We start from the raw sequence: 21,194 nt of genomic DNA, 5'->3' as shown, positions 1-21,194 counted from the left end.
TAGTAGCCAATCAAATCTTATATCTTTATGTTAGCCTTTGTATGGAAAATGTACTTCTGGTCAGCACCTCCGTTTTGCCTGTATAAATGATCCTTATTTTATCCCATACCGGGAACCCTGATCACCATTCTTTGCTGTAGCTCTGCTCACCGGATTGCCACCCTCACACTTTTCACTTAAATAAACTCTCTTTTGGATTCTGACCCTTTTGATTATTTAGGTTGATAGCTTATTCTTGCTCAGAATACATTGTTTTCTCATTTTGTTTTTAATTTTGTATTATGAGTTCATGTTTTGTGTTTAACCAGCGATAATTTGATGTGCCTTGGGATGAAGGTATATCCCCCCTGAGATGTTTGTGCTTGCTTCTGCTTTCTGGGAGTTACTAGAACACATGTGTGTTTACATGTTTAATTAAATATCTAACATGTTAGTGCAAATTGGAACTCAAGCCTCAGTGGAGAGAGACCCATAGATAGGAATTTTAAGAAGAGATTTTAAAATCTCTTCTTAAGACAGCCTTCTTAAGCTAAGACAGTCACCCTTATCCTTGTCTTCCATGATAGAAGGAGTTTTTCCTCATTCAGTATTTCACTGTGGTAACACTATTCTGTAGTCCCATTGCTAGAGACAAATCTGAACTCCAGCTTAAATCTTGAGTATCTGACAAGCTGTATTTCTTAAAATGTGAAAACCAAGCTTCTCAGTTGCCTAGGACCAACCCATTGGCAGCTCAGGTAACAGCAACTCCAGCCTCATTCAGTTTTTAGTTTCCTCTTTAGCTTGGCTCTGGAAATTTTCTTTATGTTCATATAATCCTAACAATGGATTTCAAAGAATATTTGTTACATTTTAGCAATAATTTCTTAGGGTTTCATTAGAAGAGTATTGCAAGCTAATTATCTTGCCATATTGCTATAAACTGAGGTTTAATACATGTTAGATGAGTGAATGAATGTATGGATGAAGCATAAGAACATTTTGGCAGAGAGAAGAGAGTAAACAAATAAAGAAGGTAGGAAAGCACCGTGAAGTTTGTTATTGTTCAGTTTGTCCAGAGACATGCTGTCCAACATGGTAGCCACTAGCTGTATCTAGCAGTTGAGCACTTGAAATGTGGATGATGCATTGAAAGTATAAAATACAAGCTAGATTTTGAAGACTTAGTATAAAAAGAGAATGTAAACTGTCTCAATAATTTTTATGAATTATCTATGATATAATATTTTGCATATATTAGGTAAAATAAGATATAAAAAAATTAATTTCAGCCAGGTGTGGAGACTCACGCCTGTAATCCCAGCACTTTGGGAGTCTAAGGAGGACGGATCACTTGAAGTCAGGAGTTCAAGACCAGCCTGGCCAACATATAGTGAAACCCATAACTACTTAAAAAAAAATAGGAAAAGTAGTTAGGTGTGGTGGTGCACGCCTGTAGTCTCAGCTACTTGGGAAGCCGAGGCAGGAGAATTGCTTGAACCCAGGAGGCAGAGATTGCAGAGAGCTGAAATCATGCAACTGCACTCCAGCCTGGGTGACAGAGCAAGACTCCATCACTCAAACATCATCATCATCATCATCATCATCATCATCATCTCACCAGTTTCTTTTTTATGTGGCTACTAGAAAATTTTTAATTTTATTTGTCACACACATATTTTTATTGGTCAGTGCTAGAGTGCATTGTAGATGCACAACAAATACTGATTAAATAAGCTAATAAAGGAAGGCACTTAGTACACTCAAATTTTCTCTCATTATTTCTAAACTTGGTGTATGATTATGAATTTCACAAGATCTACAAACACTTCTCATTCTTTATCTACTAAGGATCAGATTCTTACACTTATGGAGGTATAAGTTGAAAAAATAGAATTTAGCTCACTGCAGTGTGGCAAATTTAGGTGGAAAGTAGTTGGGGGAAATGAGTTTAGCTGAATGCTTTTGACAATTATTTGAGTAAAGCAACATCATCAATAATACTTTTCCAGAAAATTTTCTGTGACACTTTGGTGATACAGAAAAGTTTGGATGTGACATATATGCACTTCAATAAAAGAAATTTCAAAAATGTAATAAAAATACTTTCTCAACTTGATGGTAGTTTTTCTCCAACATTTTAGCCAATCTACTTTCCTAAATAAGCTTCCATTCATTCGTCATTTAGATATACAGAATGAAAAAGAAGGTGTTAGAATGAGGAAAATGCCATATGCTCAAAGTATTTGTTTTATACTGGAGTTTTTAACTTGCTTGGTCACTGAATCTGAATGGTATTTTGCCTTTGGGTTGAGAAATGAGCTGTAACTGGCAAAGTCAGCCAACCAAACAAAAAGTTTTCAAAGGCATCACCTTACTCCCATCTGTACAAAGCCATTAAGCCAATAATGTGACATTTTCAAGGGTTCTTTTGCATATTTTGCCTTTGTCACTCTATACATTCCACAACAGCCTCTCAACAAAGTCCATATGTTCTTTTTCTAAGTGAGGCGGGGTTAGAGGGGGGATAAAAATCATGAAAGAGGAACATAAGCTGACAGATCTGAGGCTTCCAGAGAGCTGTTATTCCACCAGCCTGCAGGAAAAAAATAAAAAAAAATTAAAAAACCCAGTGCAAAGAGATTATAAGACTTGGTTCACGTTTTGTACCAGCTGACTGTCCCCAGAGACCATTTTTGCTTGTGTAAAGAGGCCTTTCTTTCCTGTCACCCCTTATTCTCTTAAATTGGCACCAATGTCTTTGCACATTTGCTGGGCCTCCAATTGCTATGACCACAGCAACTGCTGTCCCAGCATCTGCTCCGATGAGGCACAGAGCATGAGTTGCAGTGCTGATTCTCCTATGTACATTGGTTGCAGGGGCAAGCAAGCTGTGTGGATTAACTAAACGCTCATGTTTTCCCTTTTGATTTCTGCACACTGCCACAAAAGTTTATTTGATTCACTGTTTCTCACATGTGTGGAGTATTGAGGCTTCAGGGAGAGAGGGGCTTTGGCATGGGGCATGACCAATAGCCTGATTCCCACATGTTGGGCTTCTACCTGTAACAATGGGACACATCTGTTTCCCCAAGGGCCTGTGTTGGGGAGACAGGCATACAGACCAAATGATTAAAGCATTTGGAAATGGAAAGCACAGCTAACTTTGAAGTGGAATTATCTGTAACTTTTGTCAGATGTCCTCCTGATTCAATCCATATGTTTAGTGTTCCAGTTTGCAGGCACGAGATTACCCATATACCTTCATTGTTAGCCAGGAGAACAAAATGTCTAAACAGCTAAGTGGAGGGGCACATTGAGTGATTATGCCCCTTTTCCTCTGTTACCTTCTGACCCCTTAGATTTCTGATGTCATTCAGTAAGTGTTTGTGAGCAGATAGCAATACTTTGCTGGAGAACAAAGCCAGACTACAGGGATGAAAAAGTGTTTTTTTTCTGTTTGGTACAACTGACAAAGATTCTCTCCTTGACCAAACTCAACTCTACTCAGGCTCCCCTGAGCTCTTTTGCAACTAAGCCTAGATTTTTTTATTTCTATGATCGTCTTTGCATTGTCCTATTTTTAGCAAGAATCCTGTTACGTTGGCTTAGCCAGAATCCCCTGCTTGATATCTAATTGGGTTCCTCAGCCTCTACCATCCCCGGCTGATATCTGATCACCCTGGCCTGCTTTTAGCAAGGATCCTGTTAGGTGGTTTAATCCAGAATCCCACCTTACCCCTGATGTTTTCTCTAAGTAATTTTCCATCCTCTGACCTCCAGTTAGCTCCTTGGCTATAAATTCTTACATTCCCATGTGTGTTTGGAATTGAGCCCAGTTCTATTCTGAGGTCTCCTTTCCTCTATTGCAGTAGTCCTGAATAAAATCTGTTTTTACCACTTTATGTTGTTTTTAACAGCTCTGGTTCTCCTTCACACAGCCTAACCACAGTGTTTATTTATTTTCACGTCCAATGCAATGGGTCTAGTTAGCCAGGATCTCATCCTCAACCCTCTGTGGATTTTACTCAATAATCTAACCAAATGAAACAACTTAGATCATGAAGAGGTTCTGAAATAAACACATCATGAAATGGCACATGGTCTAGCATCAGCCTAACTGTAATTGGCAGACTGAGCTGAGGAAGTAGGAATTGTATGGTTGGCCATAGTTTATAGAGTTTGCCATGTTTTCCTGACTATTTAGAAAGATCTTGATGAAGATGCCCATAGCCTTTTTTTAGGTCCTCTAGGCAGTAGGAAAGGGACAATAAACAGGATAAACAAAAGAACAGTGTTTTCTAGAGCCAGAACACTTAGGAAGGTGCCTCTGGGAGAATTCAAAGAATTCCCTGGACAGAACCAGCTCTGTGGACACAAAGCTTGGCTAGCAGAGATTAAGTTGGATTCTAGCACCCATTTGCCCCTCAGCCTGGTGCTCTTGTGCAGGTTATACCACCTTTACCTTAGCTTAGAATGTGGAGTTGCCTTAGCTTAGAATGTGGAGTTGCATCACATTTGCATGTGTGCACGTGTGTAAATTACCCAAATGAAACTCTTATTGGGGAAGAGGAATAAGAGAAAAATATCTTTTAATATTTCCACTGACCAGACATTCAGTGAAAGTACACCATAGGCAATGGAGCAGTCAAGCTAAAACAGTTAGAGAAACTTACAAAATGTATGTATTATTCTTGAAGTTGACCAATAAAACAAAGTAAAATGAAAAAAAAAATATCAAACCAAAAAAAAACTCCCTTGACTAGAGAACTGAGAAGAGAGTGCTGTGTGGATGAGCAAGCTGAATACATGAGACTGTAGAGAAACACTATCTAAGAGTTAATAGAGGTGATCCAATTTTTCAAGCGAGTGGTACAGTAGACACAAACCAGACGTTTGTATTGTACTTCATGAAGGATTCAAGGAGTGTACTGGGTAATTTTGATTTATAAGCTGAATTAGATCCTCACCAAAAAATGCTAAACTATGTTTACGTGTTTAAAGCTGCCTTCTCTGTCAATTTGAGAGGTCTATCAGAGGACCAAAAAAATAACCTTGCTGCCGGAAACATCTGTAACTTAAATACCTGTTGTTCTGAAAACCATTTGAATTGGTTAGCATTAAAGGCACATAAAAGAGATATTTGCTCTTACCAGACTTGGAAATGTGGAAAGGTTTTCATATGCATTTCCAGATGGCAGATATTTAAGTCTCAGTTTAGTTCTTAAACATATGCTGAGAATTTGGTGGTGGAGGGTGGGAGAGGTAATGGTAATAATGAAAGTTTAGCACATACTTCTAATCCTGAAAACAGCTCAATTAAGAAGTCATTTCAAACACTATGTCTGGTTCTGGGATTTTCTAGTTCTGATTATTTTCCCCATCTAATAAGAATTAAATATAGTCTTTTAGTCAAAGACTCTTAAAAAGAATGACAGTGATACTTTAAAAAATATTTTTTCATACCTGGAAAAAATAGTTTTAAATCAATTCCATAGAATTAGAAAGGTATCAGACACAAATACCTAAAGTTATTTTCTTGATGATTATAAGGTATTTTATATTTGACTTGGATCTTTTTATTCTAAAACTTAATTTTATTTACATTCTGTGATTCAAGAGTATGTGTCTTTTCATAAACAAGATTAAAATGTTAATGTAGTCTATACAGAGCAAGTAATTATGTTTCAGGAAATTCTGAGCTCATTTTATTCATTGCCATGCATTTCTTTTAACATTCTTTTGTGTAAAGTTCTCTCTCTCTCTCTGTCTCTCTCTCTCTCTATATATATATATTTCTTTGCAGTAAGATTGCCTTCAAAGAATTTTTCTGTAACTCTATAGATAAATAGGAGAAGAATAAACCCCAGCAATGTTTATAATTAGGACAACCCTAGGAAAAAATCTGTGTAATATTTCAGTGAATTTACTGATCTTCCCTCCTTATTTCTTTGAATCAAAAAATAAGGTCCTGTAGTTTTAGTGGCAATTTTACCTCCCTGCTTTTTATTTTTGGTTTATGTATGATCATAACTGCAGAATGCTAGGAAAGTGATTTGTGGCATTTTGTAAATTCCCCCAAATCCTTTTGTGACTACACTGGCAAGCAATGGACAGCTGGGGACCCTTTCTGAGCACTCTCATCCTCTGGGCCTCCTGGATCTGGATGGAAGCTCTGTGCTGAAATCAGTCAGTGAAAGGAAAGGTGACAGGAAAGGGCCTGCATGGCAGATGACTTAGAATCACAGGCAAGGCCTATAAGACTAGGGGTATTACTGTGACTGTTTATGATATAAACAAATTTACAGGGACTAGAGGGAGTTATAACCATCCATGCTGAATGGCTTCAAGTGCCACAGTGAGGCATTTGGGCTTTTTTCAGTAAGAAAGAAAGAAACACTGGGGGTTTCACAAGCAGGGTGTGATGGTATTGTCTATTTAGACACTGTATAGTGTAGTTGAGGGCGTCAAGTTAAGAGGGGTTCTTATAGACCAGGAGAAGTGTATCTGATTAGGAGAGTGTGGTGAGGGTTCATGCAAAGAACAAGTAGTCTTTCTGAACCACACTGGTGGCAGTGGACATGAAAGGGTGAATTCAAAACACAAAATATTAGGAGTGACAACCTAGAGGGATAAGAGAGATGTTTAAAGAACTTGAGTCGTTGCTCTTCCACCTCCATGCTATGTGGCCTTGGATGAGCCCTTCTTATCTTTGAGCCTGCTTTCTATTAATAGTTAGGAAATTATAATACATGCATCAAACGATAGTATATTTTAATTCTTTTAAGCCCCTAACTGTTATACAGATGTTTATTATGGGATGTGAGGTGTATAGAGGACTTAAGAGTCTAAAACCTTCACACAGATGTTTACAGCAGCTTTATTCATAATTGCCAAAACTTGGAGGCAACCATGATGTCCTTCAGCAGGTGAATGGATAAATAAATTGTGGTACATATAACCAAGGGAATATTTTTCAGCACTAACAAGAAATAAGCTATCAAGCCACAAAAAGGGATGGAGGGACCTTAAATGCATATTGCTAAGTGAAAGAAAGCAATATGAAAAGATTACATACAATATGATTCCAACTATATAACATTCTAGAAAAGGCAAACTATGGAGAGAGTAAAAAGATCAGTGGTTGCAAGTGTTTAGAGAGAAGAAAGGATGGATAAATAGAGGGCAAAGGATCTTAGGATGCTGAAACTCTTCCATATGATAAATGGTAAATATATGTCATTATACAATTCTCAAAGCCTGTAAAATGTACACCAGAAGTGAACCCAAATGTAAACTATGGACTTCGGTTGATAATCATGTGCCAGTGTAGGCTCATTGATTGTAGCAAATGTACCACATTAATATGGGATGTTGATGATGGAGGAGGCTGTGTGTGTGAAAGTAGGAAGAGTGTGTAAGGGGGAGTATGTGGGAACTCTCTCTTTCCTTCTCAGTTTTTCTGTGAACCCAAAACTGCTCTAAAAAAATAAATTATATTAGTTTAAAAGATGTCTAAGGTGATCTCAAATCTTAAGCCTGTGACTAAAATAATAGTGGTACCTTTCACAGAAGTAGGAGTTTAGGAAAAGAAGCTGGTTTTTGAGAAAGTTGACAAATTCCACGTGAGGTATTTTAAGCCTGAGGGGCTTGAATAACAATCAGGTGGAGATGTGGAGCAAGCAATTGGAAATAAAGAACTAGATCATAATAGAGTTGACTTTCTTCTGGTACCTTATAGTTTTCCAAGCAGGGTAGCACATGTTCACGTGTTTTACAGAGTAGAGAGGATTCATATGTGGAGTAAAGGGATCGACTAAATGATTTCTAAGATTTCCTTCAATTGTGAGATTTTGTGACCTCCAGGGAAAGGTTGGATTTGGGGTAGAAATGGAAGATACATTTCAAGATAACTGTTGAGGCATTGACAGTGGAGAGGATTTCCAGAGGGAGCAGAACTGGGCCGAAAGAAGAATCTGGACAGACCCCTTAATGTAATTAATGGGTGGAAGAGGAGATTTAGGGGGACAGTTAGAGAGGAGAGGAGAACCAAGGCAGCCAGGGACAGGAAAAGCAAAGGCAAAGAGAGTTTCAGGCAGAAGTAGATTGTCAGCCAACTACAGAGATATTAAGCAGGATGAAAATTGAGAAATGTCCAGATGATTTGGAAATTAGGTTATGTTTTTGATACAGGGCAGGTTCCTGGCTTCACTCAGGAAGGAATTCAAGAGCGAGCCAGTTGTAGAGGAAAACAGCTTTATTGAGGTGGTGACAATAGTTACATCTCTGTGACTGCTCCCGCAGAGCAGGACTACTCCATATAGGCAGTGTGCTGACAGCAGCAGCTCAGGAACAGGTCTGCAGTCATATTTATACCTGCTTTTAATGACATGCTAATTAAAAGATGGGTGATTCACAATTCGCCAGAAAATGGACTGGTGTTGCTTCCAGGTGTTGCCATGGCAATGGTAAACTGTCTTGGTGCAAGTGGGTGTGTCTTATGGAGAGGTGCTTTCCATGCCTCTTCCCTGTTTCGGTCAGTCTTCAGTCTGGTCCAGAGTCTAGTCCTGTCTGCCTCCTACCTGATTTTCACCTTTGAGAAATCTGTTGTTTTCAATGGTGAGAGCAGGAAACACAACGTTAAGGGCTGAGTAAACAGCAGGTATTGTCAGGGACGGACGCAGTAGAAAGAAATGGACTAAAGGGATTAGAAGGTGGTTTTACAATGGGGAGAGATTGAAAACAGAAGAAACCAGTGGAGAGGTCACATAACAACATTGGAAGCAAGGAGAGTGGAATTTAGAATTCAGGACGTGGAGAGTGTTATCAGCAATATGGCAGAATGGGAGTTCCTTGGTTTCACACCCCCCACCCCCCAAAATGTAACTAGCAATGATCCACAGGCAAAAAATACTATCCTGAATATCCCAGAACTCTGGAGTGAGGCTGAGATACTTCCTTGGACTGCACAATAACCAAGAAAAACCACAATCGAACAGTAAGAGAAACAGTTCTTTGACCACGTCATCCTTCTAATATACTAGCCAGAGCAATTAGGTAAGAGAAAAAAGTAAAATGCATCCTAATAGGAAAAGAAGAAGGAAAATTGTCTCTATTTGCTGATGACATGATCTTATATATAGAAAACCCTAAAGACTCCATGAAAAATTGTTAGGACTGATAAATGAATTCAGTAAAATTACAGGACACAAAATCAGCACCCAAAAATCAGCATCATTTCTATAGACTAACAGCAAACTATCTGAAAAAGAAATTAAGAAAATAATCCCATTTACAATAGCAAAAAAATTAAATACATAGGTATAAATTTAACCAAGAAGATAAAATACTTGTTTTCTGAAAGCTATAAAACACTGATGAAATAAATTGAAGAAAACACAAATAAATGGAAAGATATCCCGTGTTTATAGATTGGAAGAATAAATGTTGAACAGGCGTTCATACTACCCAAAGCAATCTACAGCTTAAATTCATATGGAATCATAAAAGATACCAAATAGCCAAAATAGTCTTGAGCAAAATGAAAAAGTCTGGAAGCATCATGCCCCCTGATTTAAAAACATTATGAAGCAATTATAATCAAACTGCACGATACTAGCATAAAAGCAGACACATCAATCAATAGGAGAGGATAGAAAACCAAGAAATAAACCCACACCTTTATAGTCACCTTGTTTATGACAAAGGTGAGGAACACAAAATAGGGAAAGGACAATCTCTTCAATAAATGGTGTTGAGAATACCAGATATCCACACGCAGAAGAATGAAAACTGACGCTTATCTTATGCCATGTCAAAAAAATCAGCTAAAAACAGATTAAGAACTTAAATATAAAACCTGAAACTGTAAAATACTAGAAAAAAATCAGAGGGGAAAAGCTCATGACATTGGTCTAGGCAATGATTTTTGGATATGATCCTGAAAGCACAGGCAACAAAGGCAAAATTAGACCAGTGGTATGGCATCAAACTGGAAAGCTTCTGGACAGGAAACAATTAACAAAGTAAAGGAACAACCTACAGAAAATATTTACAAACTGTACATCTGATAAGGGGCTAATATCCAGAAGATATAAGGAATTCAAACAACTCAATAGTAAGAAAACAACCTGATTTTAAAGTGGGCAAAGGACCTGAATAGACATTTCTCAAAAGAAGGGTTGCAAGTGTGGCCAATTGGTACCTGAAAAATGCTCAGTTTCACTGATCATTAGGAAAATGCAAATTAAAACTGCAATGAGGTATTACCTCACACCTGTTAAAATTGCTTTTATCAAAAAGGTGAAAGATAACGTGTTGGAGAGAATCTGGAGAAAAAGAACTTTTATACATTATTGGTGGGAATGTAAATTATTATAGCCATTATGGAAAGTGGTATGGAGGTTCCTCAAAAAACTAAAACTATAACCACTATGTGACTCGGTAACCCCACTTACAGGAATATATCCAGAGGAACGGAAATAAGTATGTGGAAGGAATATCTGCACTCCTATGTTCATCGCAGCCTTATTCACAAATAGTCAAGATATGAAAACAATCTAAGTGTCCACCAGCTGTTGAATGGATAAAGAAAATATTGCATATATGTACATAATGGCATACTTTTCAGCATTAAAGGGGGAGTGGGAATCCTGTTACTTGCAACAATGTAGATTAATCCAGAGAACATGATGCTAAGTGAAATAAGCCAGGCACAGAAAGACAGATACCATATGATCTTACTTATATGTGGAATCTAATAAAGTTGAACTCATAGGAAGAGAGAATAAAACAATGGTTACCAGTGGCTGGGCTGGGGGCTCAGAGGAGGGAGGGAATGGGGAGTTGTTGATCAAAGGGTACAAAGGTTTAGTTAGACATAAGGAATGGGTTTTGAGATGTATTGCACAGCACAGTGACTATAGTCAATAATAATGTATTATATATTTTAAAATAACAGTAAGTTTCAGATGTTTCACCACAAAAAAAGATAAGTAAGCAAGTTAATGGATATGTTAAATAGCTTGATTTAATCATGCCACGTTGTCTCCATCTATCAGAACTTCACGTTATATCCTGTAAGTGTATATTACTATAATTTGTCAATCAAAATCAGTATTATGATAATTTTTTTAATCAGCATGCTTGTCTCTAGACTGAGGATTGAGGAGAGGTTGCATTGGAAAAAAACAAAAACTTCCTCAGAGACTGGAGTGAAGAAAGAGCAAATATTTGAAGATAGAGAGAAATTTTGTGTAAAGAGGATAGCGTAGAAGACTTAGAAGAGCCACTCTTTGGAATGTAGTTTGGTGTGAACTCAAAAGAACTTTCAACACTGGGTCTGTGACCTTGGGCAAGTTATTTAACTTATAGATACCTCAGTTTCCTCATTTGTAAATGAGATTCCCTCTTTTAAAAAGCTTTCTATTTTGAGGGCTTTCATACAACATATATAGAAAGAACAGTACCTCTTATCCCCATAATACAGCTTCAGAAATTATCAAAATACCATCATTGTATCATTTATCCACCACATACTTTTGTGGGGTAGAACAGTAATGGAGTATTTTACTGTTCATCCGAGCCATCACATAATCTCACCTGTCAATATATCAATATGGATCTCTGGCTGGAAAGGACAATTTCAAAAAGATACAACCACCATGACATAATCACATTTAACAACTTTTTGTAAAAAACATGCTTTAGTTTCCTCCAACACTTCATGTCTTCTGGACAACTCATATTCCATTTTCCCCATTGGTCTCCAAGATGTCTTTTTACAGGCAGTTTGTTTTCAATCAAGATTCAGAGAAGGGCCAATGGTTGCATTTGGTTTTCTAGGACTGATGAAAATTAGGGAGCATGAATACAACTAGCCCAGGTCTGCCACTTCACAGGCACTCAATTAATATTACTTCCCTTTCTTACACCTGCTCTCTCCGGGAAGCATATTGGCAATTGAAGGTGGGAATAGGGAGCACAAGATTCAGTAGGGGATACCTTTTTTTTTTTTTTTTTTTTTTTGAGACAGAGTCTTACTCTGTCACCAGGCTGGAGTGCAGTGGCACAATTTCAGCTCACTGCATCATCCGCCTCCTGGGTTCAAGCAATTCTCCTGCCTCAGCTTCCTGAGTAGCTGTCACTACAGGCACGTGCCACAACTCCTGGCTAATTTTTGTATTTTTAGTAGAGACGGAGCTTCACCATGTTGGCCAGGATGGTCTCAATCTCTTGACCTCATGATCTGCCTGCCTCAGCCTCCCAAAGTGCGCCAAAATCCCTTCCAAAGGGATTACAGGCATGAGCCACCACGTCCGTTCTATAATGATATTTAATATATATGTATGTGTTTATGTATTCTCCATTTTTCATGTGAATTTTTACATTTTGCTGAGTTGATAAACACACGTACATACACACCATATTGTAATAGTACAAAGTGGGGGAGGCCCATTTATTTATCCAGTCCTAACCAGAGTTACATGTAGGGACAAGGAAATTGAATTCTTGCAACTTCACAGCCAGCTTCTTATTGTAACCCAGCCCGGTCAGGACCAGCAGCCTCCACCTCCGCTTGCCCAGGATGGGCAGGAATCTGTCTGTGTTTGCAGGCTGCTTTCCGGCAGTTCTCCAAGAGAAGCAGCTGCCTTGGGAGCTTTCATAAGCTCTTTGTAGGGCCCTGTGTTATGATGTGAATTGTGGCTTTTTGAAAGAAAAGATTCTTTATTTCACAATAATTTCAATATGATTGGCAGTGATTAGTGAAAAAGTAATTTCTAAAAAGAGTAGCTGTACTCAAAAAAGAATGAGGTTAACCAGAATGCAGCTATAAACTTAGAATATGAAGTCTTGGAGCTCAGTTTAATATCAAGAGTGTTCTTTGTTCTTCAGCATTACCCAGTACATCCCTTGATAAGCTCCCAAAATACTTTTCACTCTAAGGAGATTTTTGTGCATGTGAATCTGAAGTTTGGTTTTATATATCGTAAATACAGAATTTTATAATCACTGAGTGAATGAAAGTCACTTATATTCTAATTTATGACTATTAATCTACTTTTTGTGATGACTTAGAAATTTGAGTTGAATGCAGTGGAGAGGAATAGAGGGGAAAGGAGAAGATAATGAATTTATTGAATGTCTTGGTACTGTGCCAAGTTTTTTTACATAAATGGTTTCATTTAATCTTTACAAACTTAGGAGCTTTGGGGTGTTACCCAAGTCCATCTCACACAATGATAAAATGACACCTAAACTGGAAATCAAATATACTTGACCTTAATGTTTATTTTTGAGTTATTTAGACATGTTGTCTGGACAGGAGCTATATAGGGTGGTATATTATACCTTTTGTTTTTCTCAAAATAAGTAAGTAAATAAATCCGATATTCTGACAGCTGTGTTTCTAAGGTAAAGTTAGAACTATTGAGGAGAAGAATCTCAAGTGAGGGGTAGACATTCAACTCAATTGTTAGGGAAGGGAATTTCAGGTGAAGCTTCATCAGTGACCACTCATCCTCCAGTTGACCATAGTGGCTCATTATGGCATAATTTTAATGAAAATCCACAGGTTTTTTTTTTTACTTTTGGATTAGTCTGAATGAGATAAAAATGGCAACAAGAATACAGCTTTCAGAATTATGGCGGGTAAAAAAGTAAAATTGCTTGCTTTCCGGTAACTATTTATATATCAGTATTATAGCCAATACTTTAAGTTTTTTCATTGTTGAGAAGAGAGTAATACCAAAATTTTGTTTAATAATATCATTAAATAGGAATGCCAGTGGGTCATATAAATCAGCACTTTTAAATACAATACCTCGAGATAAAAGTATTCCATTGTTATACGTATTATAAGAAAAGTAGTATCAGTACTACACTTAGACTCAGGCAAGAGGTAGTCTGCGCTTTGGAAAACCTTGTTCTGGTCTTCTTCAAGCTACACCCATTTCTATGAGACAAGAGAGGAGCCCATGCAGAACCCGCAGACTTCTTTCCCTCAGGACCCCAGACTTCCCAATGTCAGGGCCCAGGCAGCCTCCTCCCTGGGTCCATCTTCTGGAGGGTGAGCCATACTGTCTCCATGCACTCCTCTAAGCTCAAAGGGTGCTGTTAGCGGCGGGTGTGGATAGAACTTTGATGTATGGTCTGGGCTGTCCACACATGCTCACGCAGTCCCTCACGATCAGGGTTGGAAAGAGAAGAGAAGCCCCATGCCATTACAAGCTGGCAGAACAACGAGGAGCCTGGCTACTAGGTCTTTATGAAGGGAAGAAGATAGAAAGTATTTAGCAGTTTGTTACCTTAATGTATACCTGATAAATATAGAAACACATATGGTATGAGGCCCCCATTTGTACTGTTGCCTGGAGGCCTGCAAAGTGGATGGCCTGAGAGATACAGGCCCACTGCAAAATAAATAAAACCTTTGGCATAAGTTGGTCTTTAGTTTCAACCTGAGTAAATCAAAACTCTGAAATTAAAAGCCTGAGGCTTTCTACCCACAAACTCAAAACTGAGCCCAACATACAAAAATCCAATCCTGTGTTAAAAAATGTAAGGATCTTAATATCCCCTAAGGGAACTACAGCTTTTAAAATCATATTTGGAAAATCTCCATCTACTTCAATTTTTCATAATAAAGGCAGGTTTTACTGCTAATCACTTGTTCCAGTTAGCCCAAGTATTTTCATGCCAGTATTGAAGCCACTTTCCTGAATCTTAGTGCAAGTGCTCATTGTCTTTCTATTGAATCACTAAGAAACTGTCTATTGAGTTTAAGCACTTAAGAGTAATTCAGATGACAAGCTTTTTGGAAAGCAAACACATCAAGTAACATTTCTCACAGGCATCCAGCAGTCTCCCTCCCTGATTCAATTCAATAAATGCAACCAACATCTATTGAGCCCTGAAGTGAAGAGCACTGGGCTCTAGAGGAACAGGCAGAGGAGCAGAGATACCTAATTTGGGGATGCCTGCAGTCCAGAGGGGCAGGCAAAGACCAACAGAATAACCCAAAATCAAAGTCAAATATAATAAGGATGAAAAAGGAAGATTAACATTAAGTTGGTGGTAGGGAGAGAGGGAAAGAAACTAGATGTTTGTCAGAATTAATATTTTCATCCCCTTTATCTGGGAAAAAATGACATGGAATAGGTGCAATTTGAATTAAGTAGACTTTGAAAAATAAATAGGATGACAATGGGTAGAAAATAATAATAACTAACATTTCTTGAGTCCTTACTGATTTCCATTCACTGTGCTTACATGGGTTATCTTAGTCCTCCTAGCAAGTAACCTTACGAGATAGGTAAATATCATCCACCCTGTTATCCCAGTTTGCAGATGAAAATAATACACAAGATGGAGACAACACACACTAATCATTTTGTCCACATGAGACATAGGGAGGTTAAATAGTTTGCCTAGCATCACACGGACAGTAAGGTAGTGCTGGAATATGAGCATATAAATGGAAGCAGTCTGACTCTGGAGCTTGTGCTTTATTCTATGCATAAGAGAATATCTTATGCATAGAATGTCTTTCCTTCTCCAATGTTGCTGGACGTGAATAACATGGTAGATTAGAGTGAAACCACTGGGTGAAATATAAGCATATGTTAATCTTAACAAGAATCATCAAATATTTTTTCAAAGTGATTAGATCAATTTGTTTCATAGCCATGCAAGAGAGTTCCAGTTGCTTCACGTTCTTGATAACATTTGACATTATCTGCTATTTTCTTTTATAAATTTCCAGCCACTTTTGGTGGGCATGTAGCTACTATATAGATTTCATTTATCTACTGATTAATTGTGGTAATTCTTTCAAAATTGAAATGTTGACATAATAAAATCCCAATGAAAACCCAAGCACATCATGCATATATAAATATATGTATAAATTGATAATCTAATGTTAAATTTATGTAAAAATGCAAAGGGCTTAGGATACCCTGGATAATGCTGAAGAAGAAGAAGAAGAAGGAGAAGGAAGAAGAACTTACACCACCAGATATGAACACTTAAACTAAAGTCACAGTAATGAAGACAGTGTGATATTGGTGCAAGGGTAGACAGAGGGAACGACAACATGGCAAAGAATCCAGAATCAGAGCAGAACATACATGGTGAACTGTCTTCACTCCAATACAGAGGAGAAAGAATGGAATTTTAAATGAATTGTGCTAAGTCTGTTATATATTCATGTGGAACAGAAGGCCTTTGAACCCTGCCTCATGCCATATAAAAAACTAAGATTATAAAATCTAAATGTGAAAGCTAAAACCATCAAACTTTTAGAAGAAAGCGTAGGTGTATATTTTGTAACCTTAGGATAAACAAAGATTTCCTAAATAGGAAGTAAAAAACACAAACCATGAAAAGATTAATAAATTGGACTTAATTAAATTGAAAATGTTCATTCAAAGACTCCATTAAGAGAGTGAAAAGACAACCACACATTAGGAGAAGAGATTGCAATACATATATCCAATAAAAGACATATACAGATTAAAGAATGGATACAAATTAGTAAGAAAGCCAACCCAATATAAAATTAACAAATGACTTAGGCCCTATATGAAAAATTATAAAAATTAGCAAAAAACATTTGAAATGATGCTAATAGAATTTTCAAGTATACATTGAAACTTACTTCTTTATGAACTAATCCAGAATCTGAGACTCCAAAGCAGATAGCTATAGAATATGTTTTTTTTGTAGTAGGAGAGCCAACCTAATGGATAAAGATCTTCCAGCACATCTCCAATCCAGCCAGGATTGCTGAGCACTGCTGGATTTTGTATGGAGGACTAGACCTGCATCACCTCCCCATTCTTATTCACAGTCTTCATTGCCCAGGATGTCCACTTAACACAGAGACTTCACTGGCTTCACTTTGGCAAATGGAAATGTACTTACACTCACAAAAATTTGGAGAACCCTTCATGCAGGGATGCCTACTGTTTGGTTGTAGGAATGGAGATAGTGGTTATGTACCTCTCTGGGATCAACCAGATCCACCTGTGGAACATTCGCTCAATGAAAACATAGGAGAGTGTAAAATAGGCAGATTATAATGAAGAGCAACTCATTTCTGTTAATCCTACTACATCAAGAAGTGGGAACCATGTCAACTTTTGAATCTGCCTTTGGTCAAATGAAACGTTTAAATCTTTACTTTGATGAAATAGTTGGGAAATTTTACTTCAACATCAAATTTTATCTTCTAAAGTAAAATAATTTAAGTACATGAAGAATAAATCAGACTGCCTTTCAAGTGCCCAAGATTACTGGGACTCCCTAAGGTTGTCAAAATCAACTGAAACATAAAATATAATTATAGACCTGGCAGAAATTTTAAAGGTTATATACATAGTCCGTTCACCCTGTGATAGAAAGAAGATGAGTTTCAGAAAAACTTACTAATTAGGCCAAAGTTATATATCTAACAGGGCATGATTAAGACAGAATTAGGTTTCCCATATCCTTGCCTGGTGGCCTTTCACTGTCAAGGAGGAGTATTTTCAGAGATTCCTTACAGAAGACCCTCACCACCACTACATATGGATAAACTTGAATGTTCAATAAATCTCTATTATATTGAAATAAGGAAGAGAGCAGGCTGCCTTGAAGTTCTTTCAGTATTGCTGGTGTGTGGATATGAATCTTTTAGACTCTACAACGAAGAGGTGGGGATTTATTAGTGTCTCAATTCCTTTCTAACCTTTGGAAATCAATATTTTACATTGAAAACCAAAAAGTAATACAATGCAAAGATTGAAAATTTTGAAATGCCTTTTAGGAGCTAGCCTAGTACAGATAACTTTTTTTCTCATTAGGGATTAACTTTTCCAGACGTGTAGTTTTCTTACAGATATCTATATTGTAGACCAACACTATTTTATCAATTCAATATAAATGCAACTATATATACATTTTGCTTTAAAGGAGGAAATATCTAAATTTGGTTTTTTCACCATGTTTGGTACTCTCAAATACAATTCTGAAACTTTTAAATATATGGATTTAAGAGAACTGCAAGTAGATAAAAAGAGATCTGTTAATATCCAAAACAGTTATTAATACTTAAGGAGAACATGCTATTTAAGTAGACTGTTAGGTATGAATGAGCGTCACAGGTGGAAATTCAGAGGCCCTTCTTTATCAGTGCACCTCCTTGTCCCTTTGAAATAGATAAGGATTTTGGCAGTGCCACAACTTCAGATTTCCTAATGTCAAACAAAACAAGCATCTATTGCTTAATCAGCCCTGTCCAGTTCAACTGTGTCTTACTGAGAGGACTAAATTTAAAGAAACTTGACATTTGTCTGTGGCATTAGCTGTATTCCCTTCCATTGTTCCTTGTTGCCAGATGTCACTTTCCCAGGGATCTTGTTGATCACTTTTACTGCTGTCACACAGAAGGAAGAGTTCAATTAGTTTATAGGAGATTACAGAACTGACAGCTAAAGTGGTCAAAGACAAAAGAAAATTGCCCAAGAAATGGAGAAATGTGTGTGTGTGTGTGTGTATATATATATATGTGTGTGTGTGTATATATATACGTATATATGTATGTATATATACATGTATATATGTATTATATATATACATATATGTGTATATATTATATATATACATATATATGTGTATATATGTGTATATATATATAATTTCCTTCCTACTCTTCATTCTAGCTTTTAAAAATAGAAATTCAAATTATAGCACATTCCAAGATTAAAGTGGTATTAGAAAAAAATAGTTCCATTCTTTTAAAATATTTCTTATCTAACTAAAGTAAAACGTGTTCCTCCGTCATAGTACATGATATACTCAAATTACAAATGGGCTGTATTCCAAAAATCAATTTGTAAGATGGGTTGGTTAACACTCAATTTGTTGTAGCCACATTTCTCATAGGTTTTATCTGCAATTCAGGAAAAATATTCTAAGTACTTGTGCAGTGCATAGACCCTCATACCACCTTAAGGAAGCTTACTTATCCTACAGTTCTGGTCCCTGAAAACAATGCTTTCTCTCTTAGCAGGCCTAATTGTAGCATTGGTCCTGCCTGGTTTTTCCTCCTATCTCTTGGGTATATCTTTTCTGACTCATCTGTAGGCTCCTTCTCCTCTGCTTAACACTGAATATGGAATTCATCAATACTTGATCTTAAGCCACCTTCTCTTTTCTCTTTATTCCATTTGCCTGTTCAACCTCATCCACATCCATGCATCAAGTGATAGCTTCAAATTTACATCTCCCCTCCTGAGCTTCTCTACAGAATCATCCACTCAGTATCTCTACTTGGATTTCTCAAAGTCACCTCAGACTTAGCATGTCCAAAATATATCTTCTACTCCAAATATGGATATCTTCTATGCTCCCTAACTTGAAGAATGGCTCCTCTACCATCTGTCCCAGTGGGCAAATTAGAAATCATGGGGTCATACTTGACAACAACCCCTCCCTCATTCCTCCTCCCTCATATCCTGTCTCCTGCCAAGCCCTGTCAGTTTTACTTCCTAATCTCCCCACTTCTCCCCAACGCTCTCTGAACATGCCATGCTGTTTCTTGGCATGGAGTCTTTGCCCATGCTGTTTGTTGAAACAAGAATCTCTTAATTGAACTTCTCTTTTTTTAATAAAAAAGGAAATAATCCATTGTAGTTACTGATTTGTCAATTCTTTCTGGCCTGGATGGAGACATGTAGAGAGTAGATATTTGTTAACTTCTGTTAACTTCCTAGTTGAAAGCAATTTCTAGTGACAACCAGGATTAATGGTTATATTATGATGGCACTAACCTTGAAGTCCATATGTCTCAAAGACAACTTCTTATAAAAATAACCTAGTGGGGATGATTTTTTAGTTACAAAATATGTAAAGGATTATTATAAGATATAGAATTGATGACACAAGGGTCATTGGTCAGAATCCTGTCTCCATACTCACCTAGGTCTGTAGCCTCTTATGGGAGAGTTCTCACCAACAACTGCATTTCTAGAACATTTTCAGACATAATTCCGTTAGCAATGTCTAAATAAGATAATGTGGAAAATTATAGACTTTAGAGTTCGAGAGGTTATAATTTCCTGCCTCTTCATTTTTCTTCTGCTTCCCACCCTCCATCTCTGCTGAGAAATCTCCTACTCATTCTTCTGAGCTCAGCTTTAGTGTCAATTTCTCTCCAGAGCCTTTCTTGACTCCTAACACTACATCAGGCTCCTTTGTAGAACATTGCCAGGGAATCTCATTCCTTTCCTTCTTGTTAGTTGTCTCAGTTTGTAATTGTACATTTATTGGTGGAGTTTTGTTTTTTTTTTACTAACATCTGTTCTTCCCACTAAAGTTTAAACCCCCATGAAAGTAGGGATCATGTATTTTTGTTGTTGTTGTTCGCCATTGTAGCCATAGAGCCTAGCATGGCACCGTGTAAATGCTCAATAGAAGTTCGTTAAATGCTCTTGAATGAGTGAACTGAAACCAGTATAGAACCACTGTAGAAGGTATAATTTTTTTAGTAGACTGAATTCAGAATCTGACTTGGTTTCTGGTATACAACTTCCTAACCCCAATCCTTCCACTCACTTGAAGAATTGTCCTTCCTCTCCTGATGCGGGTGGGCTTCTCCTAACCGCAGGCCATTCTGAAATCTTAGCTGCTGGTACTATTCAGATGGTCTAAGTCAAAGACTCACTCAAGGAAGATGAGAGTGAGGAAATCTGTAAGGAGAAGAGAAGGTAAATAGAGTGCTGGGCAAAAATGGGGATAAAATTCTTAACTTCTATCATCTGTAGTCCTGACCAGGATTCTCCTCTCTGGTAGAGAAAAAAGTTCAGTTTTGCAGCTTTTCTCTTTCTCTCACATGATCAGTAGATGCATCTATGACCTTCCTCCCCTTCCCTTGGATTTCAGGGATTGTGGGGAGAACAGAGTGTGCACACGTGTGTGTGTGTGTGTGTGTGTGTGTGTGTGTGTGTGTACGTGCTAGGGATTGGGTGAATGTTGAGAATTGGAATGTGGGAAATGTTACCAAAGTAGAGAAAGGCAGTGGGAAACGTAAGAGAGCAAGAAAGTAGAAGCCATTTATGTTCTTTCTCTTACTTTCTCATTCTTGATGCCATCAGTCCACTCGATGGGCTTTGGCAAACAGTCTGAAGTTGTGTGCAAGGGTTGTAGTTCAGTCCAATATCAGTATGTGTTGG

General features: G+C 37.4%; 1 protein-coding gene across 1 annotated transcript in view; it reads left to right on the top strand.

Moving 5' to 3' along the window:
• The window catches only part of RNF150 (ring finger protein 150), a 270,090-nt gene that overhangs the window by 108,707 nt on the left and 140,189 nt on the right, over positions 1-21,194 (top strand). The gene's annotated exons all lie outside the window — the stretch shown is intronic.

This window comes from Pan troglodytes, chromosome 3 (assembly GCF_028858775.2).
Source record: "Pan troglodytes isolate AG18354 chromosome 3, NHGRI_mPanTro3-v2.0_pri, whole genome shotgun sequence".
In the NCBI taxonomy this organism is placed as follows: domain Eukaryota; kingdom Metazoa; phylum Chordata; class Mammalia; order Primates; family Hominidae; genus Pan; species Pan troglodytes.
The sequence above is the reverse complement of the archived record's forward strand: the minus strand, read 5'-3'. Positions and strand labels throughout refer to the sequence as shown.